The sequence below is a fragment of the Haliotis rufescens genome, unplaced genomic scaffold (genome assembly GCF_023055435.1).
Source record: "Haliotis rufescens isolate VD_foot unplaced genomic scaffold, xgHalRufe1.0.p SCAF_14, whole genome shotgun sequence".
Taxonomy (NCBI): domain Eukaryota; kingdom Metazoa; phylum Mollusca; class Gastropoda; order Lepetellida; family Haliotidae; genus Haliotis; species Haliotis rufescens.
Window position 1 is genome coordinate 20,776,836 of NW_025963824.1, and position 6,271 is coordinate 20,783,106.

General features: G+C 42.6%; 1 protein-coding gene across 2 annotated transcripts in view; it reads left to right on the forward strand.

Moving 5' to 3' along the window:
• LOC124116686 (hydroxysteroid 11-beta-dehydrogenase 1-like protein) overlaps positions 1–6,271 on the forward strand; it is a 140,658-nt gene that overhangs the window by 32,080 nt on the left and 102,307 nt on the right. The gene's annotated exons all lie outside the window — the stretch shown is intronic.

Below are 6,271 nucleotides of genomic sequence, written 5' to 3' on the forward strand. Positions count from 1 at the left end.
GTGAGTCACGACCTTCCCCTGGCCAATAGGAGTCTGTCATCCCCCTAACAACGTGAGTCAAGACCTTCCCCTGGTCAATATCAGTCTGTCATCCCCCTAACAACGTGAGTCACGACCTTCTCCTGGTCAATTTCAGTCTGTCATCCCCCTAATAACGTGAGTCACGACCTTCCCCTGGTCAATATCAGTCTGTCATCCCCCTAACAACGTGAGTCATGACCTTCTCCTGGTCAATATCAGCCTGTGATCCCCCTAACAACGTGAGTCATGACCTTCTCCTGGTCAATATCAGTCTGTCATCCCCCTAATAACTTGAGTCACGACCTTCCCCTGGTCAATATCAGTCTGTCATCCCCCTTACAACGTGAGTCATGACCTTCTCCTGGTCAATATGAGTCTGTCATCCCCCTAACAACCTGAGTCATGACCTTCTCCTGGTCAATTTCATTCTGTCATCCCCCTAACAACCTGAGTCATGACCTTCTCCTGGCCAATATGAGTCTGTGATCATCCTTACAATGTGAGTCACGACCTCTTGGTCAATATGAGTCTGTAATCCCCCTAACAACATGCGTCACGACCTTCTCCTGGTCAATATCAATCTGTCATCCTCCTAACAACGTGAGACATGACCTTCTCCTGGTCAATTTCAGTCTGTCATCCCCCTAACAATGTGAGTCATGACCTTCTCCTGGTCAATTTCAGTCTGTCATCCCCCTAACAACGTGAGTCATGACCTTCCCCTGGTCAATATGAGTCTGTCATCCCCCTAACAACATGAGTCATGACCTTCTCCTGGTCAATTTCATTCTGTCATCCCCCTAACAACGTGAGTCATGACCTTCTCCTGGTCAATTTCAGTCTGTCATCCCCCCAGGTCAATATGATCGAGTCTGTTATGACTTTATTCTTCTCGCACAAGAAAATATCCAAGCATTATAATACTTATCCAAGTATTCTTTTCACAGTGTGCTCTATGTCTATAAAAATTTAAAAATAGATGCTGCATATATTAGCCTTCATGTTCAACCTAAAGTCACATGATCTGACTGGTGGTGCTTCATAACTTTCTATTAGATAAACGAGAGGCAGGAGAATTTATTCTTTAAAGTCCTTAACAGCACTAACAATACATTTTTTCCAAAACTGAAAGTGATATCTTTAGACGAAAAGTGACTATATATAATGAAGCTGGATCATGTCTGCATGACTGTATATGCACTGATCATAAGGAGAAAATACTATTTCTCAGAAACAGAAAACTGAATGGGTTTTTTTTATGGGTGTTTTGTTACCATCATAGAACTTAATTTTGATGAAGGTATTAAAGAAAACAAATTTGTAAAAGACAAGTCAGACAAAAAAAGATGTAAAATTTTGACAAAGTATATATGGAATTGACCTAACTGTTGATGGCAGAGTGCACAAAAGCGCCAGGCTTGCAAGCACCATGTATTCTGATCATATCCCACTTAACAGGGGTTAAGAAAGCAATTGCCTGACTACCGTGCCAAGTAAGGTTTAGATGTCGGACAAGTTATATACGTTTTTTATCATGTCCTTGGACAAGTAGAGCGCACAAAATGAACTGGGTCAAGTTTCACGACAATGTAATCTTGCAATAGCAAGTGAAAACTTTATTGACACATAAGTCAAACTACAACAAATATGACTTTTAAGTATGGCATTTATGATATATGTATCTATTCTCTGGCAACTCAAGGCATCAATCTGACAGTGGTTGCTGTAAGTTACGGTAAGTTGTGTGATCTGCTGATCACTTCACACCGAAATGAGTGTAAACAAATATTGAATGAAATGTTGAACAAAATAAATAAAATAGATTTCAAACATAAGTCCAGATTTACAATGAACACATTTTATAACCAGATAGTATAATATTGGGAACTTCAGTTCAGATTTGTTGAATGCATATGGTATTTCCGGTTTTACGTGCTGGCTGAGATCAGCTGATAATGTGGATGGTGGAAACATGAATACAGGCTGTATGCTTCCAAGGGAACTGAGAATGCTAACTAATGTAAACAGATCCGCTGGTTGGTGAACAAGTGAACCCGTATTGTTGCAGATTTAGAAATGTTGACATTTAGTTTCTTGCTTCCTATTTGATAGAAAATACCAGGGGAAATGAGTTTAAGAGCTGCTTAGATAATGAACACGAGAGTTTCTGTTGTCTGTTTTACCAGGTGAGCTTACATGAAGCATATCTGCTGGGGTCTCTGGGCACAGCCGACACTTTGTCACCACTAACTCACACCTGAAATTTCAGCAGCACTATTGCTTTGAGCATCACTACAGAGTAGGTTTGCGCTTTGTTATAATGACACCTGACTGACAGTCAAGTGAGCTTTTGTCATAGCGTCTTGTCTGTCTTCCGTCCATCATTAACTTTTGCATTATCAACACCTCTTCTGAATCTACAAGGCCTATGGAGCTGAAACTTGTATGAATGATCCCAGCTATGGTGTCTCTGATAAGTGCTCGCGGTGACCATATGGAAAATATCATTTATGGTTATAACATTTCTGCATGTATCGTAATAAAATGTGATTTGTAGCAAGTATGTAGGGATGGAGGCAGGTGGTCCCGTAAACAGTAGACATTGTGGAGATGGAGGCAGGTGGTCCCACAAACAGTTGACATTGTAGAGATGGATGCAGGTGGTACTGTAAACAGTAGACATTGTAGAGACGGAGGCAGGTGGCCCCGTAAACAGTAGACATTGTAGAGATTGAGGCAGGTGGCCCCGTAAACAGTAGACATTGTAGAGATTGAGGCAGGTGGCCCCGTAAACAATAGACATTGTAGAGATGGAGGCTGGTGGTCCTGTAAACAATAGACATTGTAGAGATGGAGGCTAGTGGTCCCTTAAACAGTAGACATTGTAGAGATGAAGGCAGGTGGCCCCGTAAGCAGTAGACATTGTAGAGATGGATGCAGGTGGTCCCACAAACAGTAGACATTGTAGAGATGGATGCAGGTGGTCCCATAAACAGTAGACATTGTAGAGATGGATGCAGGTGGTCCCGTAAACAGTAGACATTGTAGAGATGGATGCAGGTGGTCCCGTAAACAGTAGACATTGTAGAGATGGAGGCAGGTGGTCCTGTAAACAATAGACACTGTAGAGATGGAGGGGCAGGTGTTCCCGTAAACAATAGACATTGTAGAGATGGATGCAGGTGGTCCCATAAACAGTAGACATTGTAGAGATGGAGGCAGGTGGTCCCATAAACAATAGACACTGTAGAGATGGAGGCAGGTGGTCCTGTAAACAGTAGACATTGTAGTGATGGATGCAGGTGGTCCCGTAAACAATAGACATTGTAGAGATGGATGCAGGTGGTCCTGTAAACAGTAGAAATTATAGAGATGAAGGCAGGTGGTCCCGTAAAGACTGGTTTGCAGCCATTTAGTGGCTAGTACTAAATGCAATTATTGCATGATATGCCAAACTGTGGATGCCCGTGCCTATAATAAAAACACTTGATGAGAGTGGATTCAATGGCCAAGCATGTGCAGGTACTAGTGGGCTACTAAGCTGCTAGTTGGGTATACGAAAAAGCTACTGTTGCCAGGGCAACAAGCATCCTCAATGGCAATCAGCAGCTACTGCTGCCCAGCCCCCATGGTAGCATATTTAAATGCTACCATTGCTTGGGAACTACCACACTGCCAAAAGCAGCTACCACTGCTGGCCTAAGTCAGCTACTGCTGCCTGGCACCAGGTAGCTGAACCAAAACAACTACCGCAGCCCTGCCCAATTAGTAAAATGTCAACTACTGCTGACATGTCAACTACCTCCGCTGGGCCAATATACTTGGCAATTGGTTGCCCAATGTAAACTATTTTATGATTCCACTGCTGAAAAGTCGGGAAAGACAAGGTTTGAACTGAGAAGCACTTAGCCAATATTAGTTTGGAAGCAAGTAATTTGTTACTAGCAGGGTAGCCCACGAGAATCATGCAACAATGCACCAAAGTGCTACCCCACACCCACGGCCACTATGCGTGGAGATAGCATTGTGGCCCAGCTTGCCTATGTTTTGAAAAGAAACACTGACCTTTGGAGATAACATCCTCCTATTAGTGCAAAACAAGTGCCAGGGCATGCAATAAACTGTATGTAAAAACACACAGTCCTTTGTCACTAAGATGGATGCCCTCCCAGCCATACCATGTCCTGTCTGATGCCAGGATCTGGCACTATTGTTCTATTATGGTATGTTCGGATGAACAAAAACCTTCCAAATGGTGTGCTGGTTTTCTTGGGGGAATTAGTCAGCAAAGAGCCGGAGTCACAGGAGACTAATCACAATTTTATTTACAAGAACAATTAACAATGAGCAAGTTACAAAATCTTAGAATAAAGCTGAGGGTGCCACAGAGAGTTGGTACAACCCTCTGGTCTGTGAGAGAGAGATCTGCTTGGTATGAGCGTCAAACCCCTTCTGCCTTAACATTTGGTTTCTGTATGTATTTAACAAAAATTAGAACAATAAATCGGAATATGATTGGCTGATACATGATGGGCTGTGCCTTATGGTTAATGAATGGCTAGACAGAGGGGAATACTTAATCCTGTTAATCCTGTTGGACTGGCACTAATCTTGTTGACATATTTACTGGGTGCTTTGAAAAAGATTATGGTGTCACTATAGACGAGCTTGTATTGGGGCTAATCCTTAATGCACTATAGACGAGCTTGTATGGGGGCTAATCTTAAATGAGTCTAAATTGAAGTAATTGCTGAATGTTATTCTAATATAGGTGATGACAGATTTACTTAAATAAAATAGTTCAAGGTAATCTATAAGACTATGTAGACATATCTTTTGTCTTGGAGATGGGATCTTGATACTTTAGGCTAGTATTTACATAAAAGCTTCAGATCTATTAAACTATGTAGACATAACTCTTATTGAATAGTATGTCTAGGAGATGCGCTCCCATTACCTTAGGCTAGCATCTATCTAAAAAGCTATAACTGAAACTACTGATATTTTATATATGCATTTTACCTGATGATAAGTATTACTTGCTAAACTATAAATATATGAAATGATGTATAAATATTACACCATGATAACTCATAAAAGCACTTGATGTGGATCTAATCATTATAGGAAAACTTAGTATAAATGTTATATCATGATAGTTCCGCCAAGCTCTTTGACAGGGTTGGCTAGCCTGCTATTGATGTTCTTCCGCATCCCCTCTATCTTTATTGGATCTCTGGCTTCATGCCAGTAGCACCTGGGCATCATTGAGGATATGATGATTCTGGTCTCAGGAAGTTGGAGAATCCGAGGGATTGAGGCCACCATGTCAAGGTAGTGTTGACTGTGCTCAGGTCATTGGAGCCAAGGTACATGATGAGGGCTCTGGGGCTGAGACTTGTGGCCTTGACCTGTGCATCTAAGATGGTGTTCAGCTCCGTCCACTTCATTGCACCTCGCGGTCTTGTGGCTGCCCCAATGCAGAAGGAGTGAGAAGAATAGCAAGCAGTATTTATGTTTCTGTGTGCTAAGGCCTTTTTAAAGAGTGCTTGGAATTGGTTACCTAGTAACAGGGGAATGATCGAAATGAACAAATTCATGTTTTGGCCAGTAGGAGGCGCCTCAAGATAGTCCTTAGTGGTGACTGCAGGACATAGTGAAGACCTGGTATAGATGACTTTGTAACAGTTGGCCATGTATTGTACTGATCACTTGGATGGATTGATAGCTGTTTGGGGTTGCCCAAGAAACTTAAATTGTGGATGGAGCAACCTGGTTTGGAGGGTCCAGTCTGGACCAGCTCGTTATCCCTAAAGAAACCAAAGAAGGCTGTACAGTAGACTTGTCTTGCTTACATATGCTGACAAACATACGTTTGGCAGATTGTTGGTTACTATCTGCAACTGATCTGCCGTGATGGGTTTTCTGCTGTCTGGTCGGACCGCCGACTTGTGTAAGCCTGTTAATAGCTTGCCCCAACAGGAAGTTTACAACCTGATCCAGCGGGACTGGCCACACCTCCTGTAGCTGATGTGCGCTGCAACAACAGTTGCCAAGCAACCCATGTTCCAAATGCTGCTCTGCAACTATTGTTGCCAAGCAACCCATGTTGCTATGCAGCTAGTGCTGCAAGGCAAGTATCATTGTCAAAAAACGAGCGAGGGCAACTATGGCTGCCTAGGCGACCATCCGCTGTAAAGCTGACACTAAGCCATCTGCTGTAAAGCAGAATGGATAAATTGGTTCCTGC